Here is a 19,905-nt window from a genome sequence, read left to right as displayed (position 1 = left end):
CCATTCTAAAACGTCTTTTGTCCATTGTCTACAAGCGACATTAGCTTCCGAGGTGTTTTGCAACAACTTATTAAATAACAGTTCGCTGCTTCCTCAGCTTGGCGATTCTGCCGGTTCCTGTCCTTGGAAATTATTCAACACGGAGCACATCTTGCACAGTTCCTCTTATTTGTTTACTAATGATTATGAATGTGACAACCTTTTTTCATTCTTTTGCTGTGCTCGGCTCATCACGACAGGATTCCAAACACCCATTTTAAAAGCTAGGCCTCAGGCCTCTTTCTTGAAGAACTAGTATGCAAAGAAACACAAAACATTAATTAATTTGAGGAATGAAAGTCGTTCTGTTACCCACCCCTTTTACTAATGTTAACCCATTAGTTTATGTTATCTAGCTTTAAGCACGAATAAGCAGCAATCATAAAAACCTTCTTCACACGAGCCTCAGGATTCTCTACGAGCCTCTTCCAAATATAAGACACGACATAGACGAAAGCACATTTAAAATAAGCACATGCCATTATTTAAACAGCCGCAATTAATGTTGACAAAACAAATAGACAAAGTTAGTTTATTATTTTTCAACATACTCGCAAATGCAACGAAAAGCACATAATGTTAAACCCTCGTGTTTGTGAATGCATTCTTAAACTAGGTTGAATTAATACAAAACATGCATAAACTCACTAATATTATTAATTCATAATCAATCATTCAATCAATCAAGCATTTATATAGCGCGCTTCTCACCCGGAGGGTCTCAAGGCCCTTGGGGGGGGAGGGGGGTCCGCTACTGCTCGAACAACCAGGTCTTGAGTTGCATCCTGAAGGAGAGGTGGTCCTGGGTCAGGCGGAGGTGGATGGGGAGGGAGTTCCATGTCTTGGCCGCCAGGTAGGAGAAGGATCTTCCTCCCGTTGTGGTTCTTCGGATGCGGGGAACGGCGCCTAGGGCGTGGCTGGTCGATCCTAGCTGGCGGGTGGGAGTGTAGAAGGTCAGGCGGTCGTTGAGATATCTGGGGCCTTGGTCGTGGAGAGCTTTGTGTGCGTGGGTGAGGAGTCGGAACGTGATTCTCTTGCTGATGGGGAGCCAGTGCAGGTCTCTGAGGTGTCCGGAGATGTGGCTGTGTCGGAGGATGTCCAGGATGAGTCGTGCTGAGGCGTTCTGAACTGCTGGAGTCTTTTCTGCAGTTTGGCTGTGGTTCCGGCGTAGAGGGAGTTACCGTAGTCCAGTCGGCTGGTGACGAGCGCCTGGGTGACCGTCTTCCTGGTTTCGGTGGGGATCCACCAGAAGATCTTCCGTAGCATGCGTAGGATGTTGAAGCATGTTGCGGAGACGGCGTTGACTTGTCTGGTCATCGAGAGGGAGGAGTCCAGGATGAAGCCCAGGTTGCGTGCGTGGTCCGTTGGTTTGGGTGCGCTGCCCAAGGCAGGGGGCCACCAGTACTCGTCCCAGGCGGAGGGTGATGATCCCAGGATGAGGACTTCCATCTTATCCGAGTTCAGTTTCAGGCGGCTGTTCTTCATCCACTAGGCTACGTTTTTCATCCCTTCGTGTAGGTTGGTTCTGGCGGTTGCGGGGCCGTTGGTGAGGGAGAGGATCAGCTGGGTGTCGTCGGTGTAGGAGATGATGTTGAGGTTGTGTTGGCGTGCGATGGCCGCGAGGGGGCTCATGTAGATGTTTAACAGCGTGGGGCTGAGCGATGATCCTTGTGGTACGCCGCAGATGACTTCGGTGGCCTCTGATCTGAACGGGGGGAGGCGGACTTTCTGGGTTCTTCCGGCGAGGAAGGAGATGATCCACTCCAGTGCCTTCTCCTGGATTCCGATGTTGCTGAGGCGCTGCACTAGGGTGCGGTGGCAGACCGTGTCGAGCGCTTCGGAGAGGTCCAGGAGGATGAGTGCCGCTGTTTCCCCGTTGTCGAGCAGGGCTCGGATGTCGTCGGTGGCTGCGATGAAGGCGGTCTCGGTGCTGTGGTTGGCTCTGAAACCGGACTGCGAGTGGTCGAGGGATCCATTCGTCTCGAGGAAGGTGGCCAGCTGTCTGTTGACGGTCTTCTCGATGACTTTGGCCGGAAAAGGAAGGAGCGAGATCGGGCGGTAGTTTTTGAAGACGGTGGGGTCCGCTGATCGTTTCTTCAGTAGGGCACTGAGTTCGGCGTGCTTCCATCTCTCTGGGAAGGTGGCGGTGTCGAAGGAGGCGTTGATGTTGTCCCGCAGATGGGGTGCGATGATGGGGTTGGCCTTGTTGAAGACGTGGTGAGGGCAGGGGTCGGTTGGTGATCCGGAGTGGATGGAGTTCATCGTGCGGATGGTGTCTTCGGTGTTGATCGGGGTCCAGGCGTGGAGGGTGGTGGGGGGCGTTGGTGCGGTCGTAGGGTGCGTCGGCTGTGTGCTGAAACTGTTGTGTATATCTGCAATCTTGCTGTGGAAGAACGAGGCGAGCGAGTCGCAGAGGTCTTGTGATGGGGTGATGTCGTTGTTTCCGGCGCTAGGGTTCGAGAGCTCCTTGAGGATGTTGAAGAGTTCCTTGCCTTTGTGGGCGTTGTTGTCTAGTCGTTCCTTGAATGCGGTTTTCTTGGTGGTGTGGATCAGCTGGTGGTGTTTTCGGGTGGCGTGTTTGATCGTGGTCATGTTGTCTGTTGTCGGGTCTCTGCGTCAGGCTTTCTCGAGGGTTCGGCAATTCTTCTTAGAGCTCTTGAGTTCGTCGGTGAACCAGGATGCTGGTGGAAGTTTAACTCCGCGAATCAAAACTCATTTGATTTCTAAAACTCGCTTCATCAACTCCCTCATCTGGTGATTTTTAAATCACCAAACAATACCCAAAAAATTTTACCAAAATTGTAACTTTTGAAGACATCATATTTGAACACTCTCTGTGTTAGTATTTCTAAACCCCTGTCTCAGCAGTTTGTCTGCAACTCTCATATTGTGCTCTACGAAACTCTTCCATTTCAATCTCCTTCTCCTGTGTCTTTTTGAGTTTGTAAATCATTCTCTTTTCCCTCACATGCTTCTTTCTCTTGTGAATCATGCAACTAATTTTTAACAAAAGAGTCACTATAACTATGATTATTACAGGATAAAGTACTTTGCCAATGATTGAACTGCCAATTTCTCTAAACCAATTTCCAATTGCTGCAAATCTTTTGCTCAGACGTTCTGAAAAATTGTCATTTTCCAGGGGCTCTATTTCTGAGTGAAATTCAGTGATGTTTTTGATAAGCATCTCTATATTCTGGCTCTTATCTGGGATATAAGTACAGCAATGCTGGACATGTAAAATCCCACAAACTCCTCCCTCTTTTGCTAGCAGAATGTCTAATGCAAGACGGTTCTGCATAACCATGCTTCTTGTGGCAACCATTTCTGTGTTAACTAATTGAAAACCACTTGCAGTATCTGTGGACAATTTGTCTACAATTGTGGAAACCTTTCTGATTTTGATTGCATTCAGGGTTATTCCCACCATAGGAATTATTGCACCAAATATGTCACCCATGATTTCTGAAAAACTTTCTCTCCTGTACCTGTTCAGGTGTTTGCCAATTTCGAATGAACCTTCAGCATTTCTTGTTTGCCTATTCATTAGACGGCCTAGGACATTTTGTTCACATAATTTACTCACCCTGCGCTAGGAGTCTGTGTTTACTACTACCCAGGGGGTCCTTGTTTTTCTCATCTGTTTACCCACAGCTTGTCTGTGCATTTTATTTAGTTCTTTATAACACCAGTACATTCTGGGATCGATATGGCCCATTTAAAAACATTTGGTTTTTCTGATGAAGTATTTGCCTCTCTTGTGGGAACCAGTGCAACCTTCAACGGCAATGGTCACACTGGTGTCCACAACAATGAAGATAGTCGCAAACTTATCGAACTTAAAAAGAAACTTACATGTATGGCAGCGCACGGCGAATTTATGTTGGCCTATTCAAAGAACGGCATTATCCCCATGGGTTTAAAAGTTCGAAACATCCCTGGTCTTTTTGTCCACCATAGGCCTTTCTTAGAGAAATGGAGCCTTATTGCTAACAGATGCTCCCGAGACCTCTTGATCTTAATCATCGAGACTGCAAAAGAGTTAGCTGTAGCCATTAAAACAGAGATCGATGAACTAGAAACAAAACTAAAAGCCTTGGGAAGCATCGATGATGCTCTGAAGAAAATAGAAGAGGGCAATAAAGAACTTGAATCCTTTAGCACATATTTAAATAAATGTAAAAATGATAAATTGACAAAAGACAAACGCTTCTATACCCTGGAAGGGACTTACCCATATCTCAGGCAAGACTTCTATAAACAAAATCACTATGTTGATGATATTAGAACTACACCACAAAGAGTCAATAACTTCACAGACTCTTCTGACTCTGAGAATGAAGGTCCGAATACCTACTACGAAGCAGAAGGCAATTTTAATCAATACAATGGACCCTGCCCTAATCAGCCTTTTTTGTCCAACTGGGGCTCACTACGGGGCTGCCCCAGAGTTCATTTTCAGAATCAAACCAGAGGCAATTTTCAGCAAGCCCACCATCAGCACCAACACCAACAACATCAACCACGGGAACCCCAATTCATTCGCGAAACACGCAATCGCCAGTACTGGGGACAGGGGATGTAATCCCCATTTTTAATCTTTCATCTAAAGATATAGACCCCTATACTGAATCATTATTATCCAAAGGCCTATCCTATATTCCACATTCCCATGTGAATGTTTTCGAACTACAGAAAGACATTATCTCATTCTTTCGTAAAATTAGATTAAAAAAGTTTTTTTCTTTACACGTAGATCCGAATGAGACAGATCAGGAAACAAGACATTTATCTCTTCCTTCTACGTTTAACCCTTCTTTGGACCAATTAGGTCCTGAAGTTGCTGCCTTTGAATTAGTTGTACTTCATCAACTAGAAAGAGCCCTTCGCTACATACCTAAACCTATCTACAATTTAAGTAGAGAAGAATCAGAATCCCTAAAAAGTCTGAAAAACAATGACAAACTGGTAATTAAAAGCTGCGACAAGGGCGGTGGCATTGTACTGATAGACTCTGACAACTATGAACAGAAGATGAAAACTATGCTTTCTGATACAACCACTTATTCTATGATTAGAACTAACCCCTCCATTTCAGTATCTAACAAAATTCGAGACCTCACTAGTAGGGCTCTTACAGTAGGAGACATTAACCAAAAGAAATTAGATTATCTAAATTTTCATCAATATAAGACAGCATGTATTTATGGCATGCCGAAAATTCACAAGAATTTAATAGACCCCCCATACAGACCCATTGTGTCGACCATTGGCACTAATACGGAACCACTTTCCAAATTTATTGATTCCATTTTGCGCCCACATGTACCTAAAATCGTGTCATACATTAAAGACACGGGCGACATGATAACAAAAATAGAAAATTTGCCTTTTGATCCTAGAAAAGACCTACTAGGGACTATGGATATTGAAGCGCTGTATAGCAATATCCCACAGCAAGAAGCATTGTTAGCTACTAGCTGGTTTATTGATAATTTTGATATTACATGCCCGAAAGACCTCTTGCTGGATCTGTTGCAGGTTGTTCTCACAGAAAATATTTTGGAATTTGGGAACACCCTTTATCGTCAGACGAAGGGTGTAAGTATGGGAGCATCAGTGGCGCCACCTATTGCAAATATCTATATGGCAGCCTTCGAAACTAAGTTCATCCATAATGAAATAGCCCCCTTTTACGAATCTATTTCCCATTGGTCCAGATACATTGACAACATCTTTTTTATCTGGACCAATGGGAAAGAATCGCTTTGTGAGTTCCTGGAATGGATCAATTTAACAGATGTGAATCTAAAGTTCACAGCTCAATATGATGAAAACCAGGTTGAGTTCTTAGATTTGATCATTAAACATCAAAATAACAAACTTATAGTTGATCTTTTTGTTAAACCCACTGCGGGGAACACCCTTCTTCATTTTAAAAGTTTTCATCCCCGTTGCCAACGAGAAAGTATACCTTTTTCTCAATTTCTTCGAGTTAGGAGGAACTGTTCCAACTTAGCTGATTATGATTTTCAAGCTAACATCATGCGTCAAAAATTTCTGAACCAAGGGTATCCCCACAGGTTAGTTAAAGACTCGTACAAACGAGCGAGGTTCTATGACCGTGACTCCTTGCTAAGAACTAAACCCCCTAAGGAAAACAACCAACTCGTATGCATAACTAAGCATTCAACTCTCGATAACACAGTTAAACACATTGTGAATACCAACTGGCATATCTTGAATTCTAACCCTACCAACTCCAAGTTAGACAAACCCCTGTTTGCACATAGAAGAAATAAGAATTTGAAGGATCTTATTGTGCACTCACGATTTACTGTAAATAATGTACAATCTCAATTTGTTCAAAGGTCCATCAGAAACAACTTTCCGGTCAGAGGTACTGTCAAATGTTCCTCGTGCAAATCCTGTAACAACATAATAGGAGGTGAGTCCTTTGAACATAACGGTTGCCACTCGAGTGCGAATGATATGTGGAACTGCAAAACTGCCAACTGCATCTATTTCATTTTATGCCCTTGTCAACTTGGATACGTTGGCGAAACGTCCAGGCCTATCCAGGTTAGATTAACGGAACACCGTTCAGCTATTCGGACTAACAAGAGTATGGCACCTCTAGTTAAACATTTCTACGAAAAACAACACACACCAGACGACTTTATATGGCGCATCCTAGAAAAAATAAGACTCCCTGACAGCAAAGGTGGCGACAAAGTTAGGAAAAAAAAGGGAAGTCTTTTGGATTTTTTCCCTGGGGACTTTCAAGAAAGGGCTTAACGCCGAAATCCCGTGGGAAAATGCCATAGTTTAATTTTCCTTCATCTCGTCTGCCATGTTTCATCCTTTTTCATATGTCTACTTCGCTGTAATTAGCTATAACCTGTTCATTTTAAATTGCACATTGTAACAATTGAATAGTAAATTTTGTACCTGATGATCATTCTTTACATGTGCGATATTGTGACATTATTTTTATCAGGTCTTTTTGTATCGCACCCTAGACTATCTTTTATTTTAGATAGATACTCTGAATCCGTAACAAATATCTACAATGTTGCCCGTTTGAATCCATTATGTATCATGTCTTTACGTAATTATTTAATAACAGCTTTAAGTATACTTTGTATATCTTTGAACGTTCTCTTTTAATGCCTATAATTTCGAATAGACTTTATGCTATTTTCAGACAATTATACTATTATGGTGGTTTTTTGTCTGACTTTTTGCACTCGTTTGAAATGCGGGCATTTCAAAGTTCGCCCTTTACATGTGGAACCGAATGATGCTGCACGTTATGGCCATCTTTCTGATTTGGTCGCCTTCTGGGACTCACCGGATAGGAGCCATTTTGGTTTGGGTTGCAGAGATTAGCGAACATCTATTAGTCTGTTACCCCTGTCTATTATCTGTCCGCATTGGTACTGATTTCCGCGCTATTCCGGGATTTAAATGGGGCGGGTCCCTTCGTCCTCAATGATTTTGTTTTGGAGGACGGGACGCCACGCCAATAATGCCGAGGGAGCATTATCCTGCTCCTAGACATTTTTTCTATCAGGTAAGGGCTACTACGCCGGTTTAGACCGCCCGCGTATAACAGAGAATATAAAAATGTATCTGATATTTGTTCTTTTTGCACGTGATACATAGTTGTTTTGTAGAATACAGATGTCATTCCCTTAATAAATTAGTCTGTGTTTTATGTTTTGTTTAGATATTAACAACAGTCCTTTTTAGCCACGCAAATGTCGTTCTGACGGGTCTATTCCTACCGCAGACATTCATCGATCAATATCGGCTATTATTACATCGTAAATAGATAAATTGAGGTAATTGTCCGTTTTAGTCCCATATGGGTTTTTGAATTTTACATTACTGCGTAGAACTTGAACTTGAACTTGAATATCTTGAGTAATAGATTTATGTCATTTGCTTTTAGCTCCACACGCAACTGCAGACACGACAGTTGACGTCTTGGGGCACGTTAACTGGCTGGAAAATATATATTCCACACGCTATCAGCTGTATTCATCCTGAGAACAGGAATAAACATTTTTTGCATATGTTCAGGTAATCATGATTCATACAAATATATAGAACAGCAAGGGAGCATTGATATTTTGAGAAGAAATTATGAACATCTTAGTTTTCCAGTTGTCTATTATATTTTCATCATACTGGTTATTTTCCTTTGTCTTTATCATACCACGTCGATTACCTTATTTATATATCTGCCTCAGTATTCTTGAAATATATATCGACTCATGTATGTCCAATAACCAATATTGTGTTCATGCAATCCTTCACCCGATAAATGGCGTTCTCTAGCCTTTTATTTACGATTCATGCGTGAGTTCGCCGTGTTTTTGGTTTGCAAAGGGATGACATCGTTCTATATTTGACATTATAAATACACCCTGATCAATGATTTATCTAGGATCTGATCCATTCTATTCTTCCCCCAGATATTGTGTTAGATGTTCTAAAGATTTGCTTCATCACCTACTGTGACTAGCGACTGAAAACATCCTATATACCTGCAGATCTATTCTCCACAGGTACATCATCTTAATTTCGCGTTCCCTGTGATATGTAAACAAATCCATCTAACTCACATCTGCCTAGATTATCGCCTCGGTAATCAAGTGCTTGTTCATGTATTTATCTGTTCTTGTATTTGAGACTCTGTTATGAGGTAGCGTCACCTACACTGCTCATTTTTCTTGCAGTTTTTTACCATTAGGTCATATATTCGTGTGGCACCGTATGTTCATCGGATTTCTATAAATAATTATGACACATAATTGTGTTTCTTTATTGACCAGGACCATCATTTACCTGTTGATGTTGCTTATCTATAAATGAAGATATCATCTACCTTGTCATCTAGTCTAGAATGTAAGTTTATATCAACGTACCTATCAATGCTTTTTTTTATGCATATACTAGTGTTCTGTTGCAATTATATTTTTACTGTTCTTACAGCAACGTCTATCGGATTGTTATAGGTTGTACTGCATACTATCAATTGAGTACTAAACAATCGTAAGAAAAGACTTGTCGATCTTAAGACATTTAGGGAACAAATTAGTAGATCTGAACCGAATAGTGTTTAGGAAATTCTTGTTAGAGATATGCCATGTTATACTTTGTTTTATTTATGTTGTATTGGAGGATAAGATTAAACAAAAATTCTTGTTAACCTGCATGTTCACAATATATAAAAATGTATCTGATATTTGTTCTTTTTTTATATAAATATATTCAGATAACCAACTGTGACTCCTGAGGAAGGCGTTTTCTGCCGAAACGCGCATCGAATTTTTATTCATTCCTGCACTTTAGGCACCACCTATGATTTAGGGTGTCCTTTTTATTGAACTGTGTATAATTCTCGTATATTTTATATTCTTATGTATTAAATGTGGATGCTTTGATTATTATATGTATATACTATGATCCTTGTTTGATCTCATCATGTAGTCTGATTTTTGTTCAGGTTCTATATGATTTTTACTATGTTAATTAAAAACATGTTTTTGGTATAATTTTACCTCTTGAATGTTCCTTTCGCTATTGGGTCTGATTAATTGTTTGCCTATTCATTAGACGGCCTAGGACATTTTGTTCACATAATTTACTCACCCTGCCCTAGGAGTCTGTGTTTACTACTACCCAGGGGGTCCTTGTTTTTCTCATCCCTTCAGCATTTCTTTCCGCATGAAAATTTTTTGGAAAAACTAAACCAAGGTAGCACGTCCCATACCAATGGTCTGGGAGGCTAAAATAAGCTTTGTTCCCACAAACAAAATAAATTCCAGGAAAAATTGGATCTTTGCCACCTTTAAATCCCCATCCCCCTATGATACGATAAGTATCCTCACATTGACTGGCTCCCACAAAATATTTATCATATAAAGGGTCATTATGATTGCGGTTTTTCCGCATCCTCGGGCCGGCGGAAGCCACTGCCGGCCCGAGGATGCGGAGAAACCGCAGCGGACTGACCAAAGACCCATCGCCACATTAGGATGGCTGGTGGGTCCTGGTTTCTGTCCGCAGCTTTTCCGCCGCGGTCGGATTACAACCGCGGCGGAAAAGCTCTAATATGGTGACGGTGTCTCTCAGACACCGTCCGCCATATTAGGATGGGCTATCAATTATGCTTTTCCGCGGCGGTTTTCCGCCGTGGAAAAGCATACGGAACTTCACTGCAGGGGCCCGTTGCGGGCCCCCTAGGTGAAGGGGGGGTGGGGGGTGCACATGGGGGGTACCTATGGTACCCCCCTGCATGTGCATGCAGAAAGCGGCAGGCACCGCGCGGTGCCTGCCTCTTTCTGCATGCACATGCAATGACTGCATTTTTAACATTGCTGCGGGTGCAGCTTGAAGCCGCACCCGCCGCAATGTTAAATATAGAGGATGTGACCGCCAGGGTGGGGGTCACATCCTAATTGCACAGGAGGGAACTCCGCATGCCATGCGGAGGTTCCCTCCTGCTCTGGGGTCGCGGAAGGACGCAAGTCCGTCCGCGATCCTAATGAGGCCCATATTGTGCTGTCTCTCCTAATACAGAATTTTCCACTAACAGGATCATTTATATGAATAGCAGCATAACTATTTCGACCATTGAGCTTCTCATCCTCGAGCTGCCAAAATCTGGATTTAGTCTGTTTCAGCATCTCATTTCTTTTATAAATCGCCCTTCTCTCCTCCACCAATTTCAGGAAAGATTTTTCCTCATCTCTCATTTTGCATGTTAGATTGTTCTTGTATGCATATTCATAGGTAAGTTCATTAGTCACTAAAAAGAATTCCCTCATTTAACAGGTCTAACTTTGTTTAAGCTATTTACAACTTTGAGGTTAGCAAAAATTTCGTCATAGTCTGAGTAATAGTACTCCAGACGACTTGTTTGATAGAACAAGCTAGCCATAACACTGCATGTAATACCATAAGTAAGGGGAAGCATGTTATACTTAACCCCCTCTGAAACTGAAGCAGGAAGCTTCACACAGACGTAGCAATCTTTCACATCCATGACTTTTACATATTCTGACAAGAGTCGTGAGAAAGAATTAGTAGAAAAATCACCAACAGAACTATCTTGGTGGATCTCTGGCTTGTGCTCAATAACTCTATTAGTTTTGCCTTCAACATCATGAACAGCTTGTTTAGATTCAGCTTTGCTTGTCATGTTAGCTTTATAATTCTCTTTGTCTCTACCAAAAGGAAAGATAACTGCCAAAATTAACCAAACCAAGATTATTAGAATCACACAAATAGAAGACATTTTACAGCATCTTCTAAAAATAGCACACCTTGAATTGTCAGTATTAGGCATCTTTTTTTTTTTACAAAGTTTTTTTACTTAAATCAAATTCAAAAACAAAAATGTAAAAATAATAGTATTATATACACCTCCCCTTTTAATTTTTTTTTTTTTAGTAACCCTCTAACAGCTTTTCTTCGACCTTGCGTCTTACATCAATGTGTTTTTCCAGCTAACACAATTTCTTCGACCTTGTGTCACCTAACACAATGTCTTCAGCCTTATGCCAAAAATAAATCTCAACCTAAAAGAAAATGGACCTAATCATTGTCACTGGTTTCTTCCAAATCTTCCTGACTACTACTACTGATTTCCACCACTGGTGGTATAATAATATAGGTCCATTCAGGGGACTTGTACTTTGGATTTGGCTTTAATGGTCTTTTTCCCCTACTGCTAATCACTTCAATTTTCTTTCCTAGTTGACTTTTCTTATCAGAGTCACCTTTTTGACTTGATATCTCATTAATCTGCTCCTTTGACTTGTTCACCAATTTGAATTTCATATTTTCTCTTGGCCAATTATCTAATTTTCTTATGAATTTCTTCTTAGGCGCAGTTTCGTTACATTCAGCTTTCCTTTATTTTTCTACGGAAATGCATCAAGGACGAACTGTCTTTGATAGAAGCTGGCAGGGAATTCCATAATCTGGAAGCTGCCACTAGGAAGCGTCTATCGCCCCAGTTGACTGTTTTAGTTCGTGGTATATGCAGGAGTTTAAGGTTATTGGATCGGAGCGATCTTGTAGAGGACTGGTATCTGAGTTAGAATTTCATGAAATGCGGACCCTGGTTATGCAGTGCTTTATAGATTATGCACAGCGCTTTAAACTTGATCCTATTTCGAATCTTGAGCCAGTGCAGGTCCTTTATTGTCTCAGAGATAGGAGAGAACTTTGGGGTTCCAGACAGGAGACGGGCTGCGGCATTCTGGATGGTCTGCATTTTATTAGTCACTCTTGCTTGGGCGTTGATGAATAAGCCATTGCAGTAGTCAAGACATGACAACACGAGGGCGCTTACCAGCGTCTTACCTGCCGTGGATGGTAGGAACCAGGACACTCTGGTAGTATTTGAGCGCGATATAAAACAGCTAAATAAAAAACGGCAAGATTTTCTTGATCAGCCTGAGTTTGTGATGGTCCGTTGCTGCAATTTTATTTGAATGGGCCATAAAATTTAGTTTGTCGTCAAAAATCACCCCTAGATTTCTGACGGTGGGGACTGGTATAGGTGGGGTTCCGTGCGTAGAGGGCCACCAGGTAGTTGACCATCCAGGGGAAAGATGGCCAAATATGACAACCTCCGTTATTTCGGTGTTTAGCTTAGGCAATTGGAGGCCATCCAATCGCCGATCGCCCGCATGCCCTCTTGGAAGTTTTCTGCTACCTTGTCTCCGTTCCCATTGATGGCCAGCACAAGCTGTGTATCATCTGCGTATGAGGTAAGGTTCATCCCATGGGCCTTGATGACAGACGCCAGGTCCGACACATAGATATTGAATAGTGTCGGACTGAGGGATGAGCCTTGCGGAACCCCACGCGGTAGTGACAACTTGTGAGATTGAAAGGCCCCCAGTGTGACCACCTGTGATCTCCCCGCCAGGAAGGAGGAAAGCAGTTTTTTAGCCATATGGCGAATGCCCAGATTTTCGGCACGGTCGACCAAGATCTTGTGGTCGACCGTGTCGAAGGCTGCAGACAGATCGAGCAATACCAGTATTGCTGTACCTCCCTGGTCCCTGATCACTCTTATGTCCTATGTTGCTTTTATTAAGGCTGTTTCAGTTCCATGGTACTTGCGGAAACCAAATTGGGTATTGTCCAGTAGTTGATGTTTTTCTATGAACTCTGTGAGTTGTATGTTCAAAGCCTTTTCTGCTACCTTGGTCCTTGTCCAGGTTGGCTTTCTTAAGTAAGGGTTTAACCAAGGTGTTTTTCAAGGAGTCCGGGTATATCCCTGTTCTGAACATTGTGTTGCAGATTAAAACAAAACTCTCCTGATCTTGATTTCTTTCTGTCTCTGATTCTGTTTCTTCTGCTTCTTTTCCTAGCAGATCTTCATCATTTTCAGAATCTAGGATCACAATCTCTAGATCTTTTTCATTCAATAGTTGATCTGCATCTGAACCTTCCAGATGTCGACCCTCTTGTCGATCTTCAGAATCTGGATTCTCTTCAGGTTCTTCTTCAGAGTCTGAATCAGTTGTTGTGTCACTATACTCATCAGGATTATCAGGAGGTGGTACACAAATGGTATGACTTGCATGCACCCACCTTTTCAAACCTTTGCATTTAACTGCATTTGTTGTGACTAGTATCACCTGTCTTGCTTTTTGTCACCTGGGTACTAAACAGTTCCTTCTTCAGTGAACTTTTGTCCTCACCCAGTCACCTGGTAACAGATCATGAGCTTGCTCCTTTTCTTTTGAAATCACATCAGTTCCCACCTGATTGAATACAGAAGTTACCACATCAGATAAGTTCTTGCAATATTCCATAATTGCACTTTCATTTATACTAAGAACTTTTCCAATTGGTACAAATGCTTGTCTCATTACTCTCCCCATAAGTATGTCATGCGGGCTTAAACCTGTCTTTTTATCTGGTGTGCTTCTCAAAGACATTAAAACAAGTGGAAGTGCATCTTTCCACTTCATTCCTGTAGCTAGGCACATTTTGGCTATTCTGTTTTTTATTGTGCCATTAATTTGCTCAACAACTCCTGATGCTTCTGGTCTGTATGCACAGTGTAGCTTTTGTTTTATATTCAGAGCTTCACAAATCAATTTTAACAATCTGTTTTCAAAGTGTGTGCCATGATCTCTTTCAACAGTGACTGGAAATCCATACCTCGGTATGATCTCCCTTAAAAGCAATTTTGCCACAGTAACTGAGTCATTGTGACGAGTTGGGAACGCTTCCACCCATCTTGAAAACAGACAGACAATCACAAGGGCATATCTTAGTTTATTGTGGGGTGGCATGTCAATGAAATCCATTTGCAACCTAGTAAAAGGACCACCCTCCCGTCCTATAGTTCCCATGCTCACAACTGTTTTTCTGTTTGGATTAATTTGCTGGCAGATCAAGCATCTCTGGCAAAGTGATTCTGCAATAATCCTAAATTTTGGATTATACCATGTCTGTCTAAAAAGTCTGATCATGGAATCTCTTCCTAAATGTCCTGGACCATGGTACATCCGTGCCATGTCAGCAATCATGCAATTTTGCATTACAGGTCTGTCATCTTTGTAAACCCAAACCTCATCTTCTTCCCTCTGTCTGCAACCTTCTTTTAGCCATGTGTTTTTCTCCTCATCATCTGCCTCATCTTGTAGATCTTTTACTCCTTGCCATGTTTCAACTACAGATATTAGCATGAGAGAGTTCAAAATATGTTCATTATCTTTTTCCCGATTAATTGAAAAATTGTTTTTCGCACAGTAACGTGCAATCTCATCAGCAAATGAATTACCTTTAGTAATATGGTCTTCACCTTTTTTATGAGCTGCACATTTTACAACAGCAATTTTCTCAGGTAATTGAGTGCCATCAATCAATCTTTTAATCAAATTTGCATTCCTGATCGGTGTTCCCGCAGAAGTTAAATAACCTCTTTGAGACCAAAGCTGGCCATAGTCATGGACTACGCCATATCCATACTGACTATCAGTCACTATGGTAACCTTTTTCCCTTTTGCTCTTTCACATGCACGAATTAAAGCAATTAATTCTGCCACTTGAGCTGAACGAATTCCTTCAAGAGTTGAACCTTCAACTACTTCTGCAACTGTGCAGACTGAATATGCTGCTCTCAGAATGCCCTCATCTGTTCTTAGGCAAGAGCCATCAACAAAGTAAACAAAGTCTGACTCTGGCAAAGGCACATCTTTTATGTCTTTTCTAGGTTTGGTGCAGTAATCTAAAACATCCAAACACTCATGATCAACATCAACTTCATTTTTGATTTCAGTAATAGCACAATCAGGCAACAATGTGGAAGGGTTTAAATTCACACATCTTGCAATCAAGACATTATCTGATCCCAGAATAACCTTTTCATATTTGGTCAATCTGTTACTCGATAAGTGTTGTGTCTTACTTCTGGTAAGGAGAGTTTCAACTGAATGAGGTACATACACTTTTACAGGAAACCCCATTATGATTCCTTCACTTTGCTCAAGGCCTACACTTGTTGCAGCCACTGCTTTTAAGCAACCTGACATTGCTTTTGCAACAGGATCAAGAACAGCTGAAAAGTAAGCTATTGGCTTTCTCAGTTTTCCATGTCTCTGAATCAGAAATGATAATGCACAACCTTCCCTTTCACTGCAGTATAGCTCAAATTCCTTGTCATAGTCTGGCATCCCCAATGCTGGAGCTTCATACAGACTTTTCTTTAGCTGCTCAAAAGCCTCTAACTCAGTTTTTGTCAAAGTAATCGGGTCTTTTATGTCTGCTTTTGTCAGTCTTTGTAGTGGTTTCACAATTACTGAAAATCTACTAATCCATTGGCGACAATAACCTACCATTCCTAGAAACATTCTGACCTGCCTCTGTGTTGTTGGAGGTTGTATTGCTCGAATCATTTTTATTCTCTCCACTGTCACTTGTCTGATTCCCTTTGCAATTCTGTGACCAAGGCATTTTACTTCTTGCTTGCAAAACTGTAATTTTGCAGGTGACACTTTATGGCCCTCATCTGCCAATCTATTCAAAAGTGTAATGGTGTCTGTAACACAATTTTCTCGTGTTTTTGCAGCCACTATATACTGATCAAATGTTGATTTTTCAGGCAAATCTAAAACTTCTAAAGATTTCTTTAACAACCGATTAAAGATAGATGGACTCTCAGTATACCCTTGAGGGATACAACACCATGCTAAGATACGATCTTGGAATCTGAACACAAAAATTTGTTGGCTCTCTAGATGCAGTGGAACTGTAAAGAAAGCATTACACAGGTCTATGACCGTGTACCATTCTGCATCATGCCGAATCTGATATAGAATTAACGCTGGGTTTGGTACAACTGGGCAACATGGAACAACTATTTGATTAACCTTGCTCAGGTCCTGAACTATTCTGTAAGTTCCGTTTGGCTTTTTGATTCCCATGATCAGTGAATTACATGGACTGCTCTCAATTTCTTTTAAAACACCTTGTTTTAGGAATTTCTCAATTACAGGAATGACACCCTCAATAGTTTCAGCTTTCATTTTGTACTGAGGAATGTTTGGGAAATCTATTCCTTGCTTTACAGTAATTTGCACTGGGTCTACATGTTTCATCAAACCCATTTCATCTCCAGTTAAATCCCAAATTTTTGGATTAACTGCCTCTTTCAGTTCTTCAGGTAAATTGTTTTTATTAAAAGCAGGAAACAGTTTATTTTCTTCTTCACCCATTAGCATTGTTAATTTATACAGACCATCTTCTTCTAAAGTTTGGAGCTCAATACCATCCGGTGAGCAATATATTTTGCAGTTCAACTTGCATAAAATGTCCCTCCCTAACAGGTTAACAGGACTGCTGTTACAGACTACAAATCTGTGTTTATCTTTGTAATTTCCAATTTCAATGTTAACTGGTTCTGTTAAATCTGTTTTAATCTGTTGATTTGCTACACCTACTACTTGGATGGACTCACCAGAGAGAGGAAGGTTTTCAATTTCCACTGATCTTACAGTAGAACGGGTAGCACCAGTATCCACAAGAAAAGTGATTTCTACATAATTCACTTTACCATTTACAAATGGACCTGATTGATCTACCTCAAGAGTGGCTCCAAGCACACACTCTTCTTCCTCTCTCAGGCACCGTCATGAGTAATCCTCTGAATCACTCCCTTCATTTTCCTTTAACCAAAATTGTTGAGAAACATTTAACACATTCCCTCTTTGTGATCTATTTACCTGCTCACCTCCGCAGAATCCAGACTCAGGACTGAATCTTTGCGCATTCACACAATTTGAAAGTGGCGGTTGTGGAATTTGGCTCTGCTGATTCAATTGGCTCTTCTGATTCACTAACTGTTGCTGTAGCTGTTGCTGCTGACTTATTTTATTTAACTGTCGCTGTAGCTGTTGCTGCTGATTTATCTCATTCTGCATCTGTGGATTTAATGATGAATTTTTAGAATTTCTGGGCGGATTCTTACACTCACGCTTCCAGTGTCCAATTTTGCCGCAATTAAAACATGGGAGCTTCTGCTTAAGCTCTTCAATATTAACATTAAATTTTAGTTTACTAAAGTTCCCCTTAAATTTTCCTTGATTCTGCTGAACATTTTTATTTTCTACGGTTGCTATTTGCTGTTCAGCTACCTTCACTTGTGCCCACATTGCTTTTTCCTTAAGCTTTTTCTGCTTTGCATCTATCTCATCACTGCAGTATTTTGCTTTTCTCAGAATGTCATCAACTGTAAGTGATTGCCAACCGACAATTCCGTTTCTAATCATCTACCAATTTCAGGTCTCAAGCCATAAACAAACCTGTATATGAAATGGCTCATGTCCTTTTCACTTCGTTTTTTGTAACCACTGTATTGTTTAAATACCAGCAGTAATCTTTCATAAAAATGAATGTACTGACTCTTTTGGTTCTTTATTTGTTCTGTCAATTTTAACCCAATCTGCTTCTATTGGAGGAATCTTGTTTTCAGCCACACAATTACGTTGTCATAGAAATCCATGACATCAGCTGAAGGAGCACCTGTTATTTTATTTCGAGCTGGTTCTTCTTTGGGCCAACCTACAGAAATTTTGCATTCTGTCCAAAGATCTGATGGGACAACAATGTCAAAGAATCCATCAAGATCAATCCACAGACCTTTTGAAACTTTGATGACTCTGTCTACCTGACGATACCATTCTACTGGCTTTTCTCTCAGCCGAGGAAAATCATTTGTAAAGAGCAAAATGTCCTGCCTTGTCCATGGGACATGAACATAACCTCCACCAGCTATTTCCCTCATAGGAAACTCATTTGCAACTTCCCCTCTTTCTCTTTTTTTTTTCTTCTCTTTTCTTAGTCCATTTCACTCTCCATTTACTTAATTCACCTAATCTTTTTAGAAATACAATTAATTCTTTTACATGCGTTATCCTACCTGTGGTATTTAGGTTTTCAATGTCTTTTTCAGAAAAAATCCACTCTGTAATGTTTTAGCAATTGTTTCTGTCTACTCAAATCTATGTCTAATTCAGCAGCCACTTCTTCAAATTGATCATATTTATTTTTCGTTTTCCATTGTATACTCTTACAGATAAATAACAATTCATCATCCTGGTATTGTTTTAAACAGTCAGTTCCAATTGTTCCAATAATTAATTCTTCCAAATCTGCTTTTAATTTTGCGACATCAAGTTGTTTAGATTCAGGAACTTGTGGGGTTAATGGAGTCTGTGTCAAATCTGTTTTATTCATACTCTTTTCTTGAGATCCAGAATCATATCCTGCAACTGATGGTATCTGACCATTTGACAAACTTTGATTAAAAATTAAATCTGGCATTGTTTTTTCTCGATGTATTTCTGATTATTCTGAACAAAATTTTTCAGCCACTTTCTGAATTTCCGCATTTAATGGAACAGTCAAAGCTGAGTGTCTATTTTCTACTTGTTCAAAAACCCGTACAACAGGACCAATTGTTACTGGTACTGTTACTGCTTCCATCCCTTTTGTTAATTGCTGTATTAATACTTCTTTTGCTCTTAAATACTCTGAAATATTTGGTAAATTCTCAAGCCCCTCTGCTCTCTTTTCATTCCTTGGGAATTCATTTCTCTGTTCTGGAATTTTTGGATAATTTCTGTTTTCTCTTGGAGTATTAGAGTTACTTATTGACCCTACTCTTTCAGGTAATCTTAAAAATCTGGGTAAATTGTCATTAGACTCTCTAGGAGATGACCTCTCTTTCGGTATTCTTTTGACCTGGTGTTTCAGTAACCATCTCTCTTACTGGGTACAGACCAACATACATGTCTGCCTTTCTCCAACGACGCACTCTATCTTGATGAGTCTCCCTATTTATGTCTAATTTTGGGCCTCTTGATATTCCTCTGTTCTCTCGTTCGAGTTCCATCATTTCAACCTCCCATTCAGCTAAAACTTCAAATTGAGTAGGTCTAGGCTTTGGCATAAGAGCCATCATTTTTTCTCTCAGGTTTTTCAAAACTTTAACATTAAATGACCCATCTTCCGGTCATGCTAATACACCATCATCTTTGGTATATTGCATCCAATTTTCAAACCAAAGGACAGTATGATAACCATATTCACCTTCCATATACGCTGCAGGTGTTTTGTACTTATGAAATAATTTTCCACCATGCGTTTCAATTTTCTTATCGGGGCAGAATATATTTTTCAATTTCTGAAACCATGAAGGCTTCTTTTCCTCCTTTCCGTACCAATAACTCATGTTTTAAAAACTATTCCGCTTAATTTGGAAAAGATCGTAAGTATTTCTTTGTTGTTCCGCTACTCTAGCCAATCCGTGCGCGAAACTCA

Source organism: Lissotriton vulgaris, chromosome 5 (genome assembly GCF_964263255.1).
Source record: "Lissotriton vulgaris chromosome 5, aLisVul1.2, whole genome shotgun sequence".
Taxonomy (NCBI): Eukaryota; Metazoa; Chordata; class Amphibia; order Caudata; family Salamandridae; genus Lissotriton; species Lissotriton vulgaris.
The sequence above is the reverse complement of the archived record's forward strand: the minus strand, read 5'-3'. Positions refer to the sequence as shown.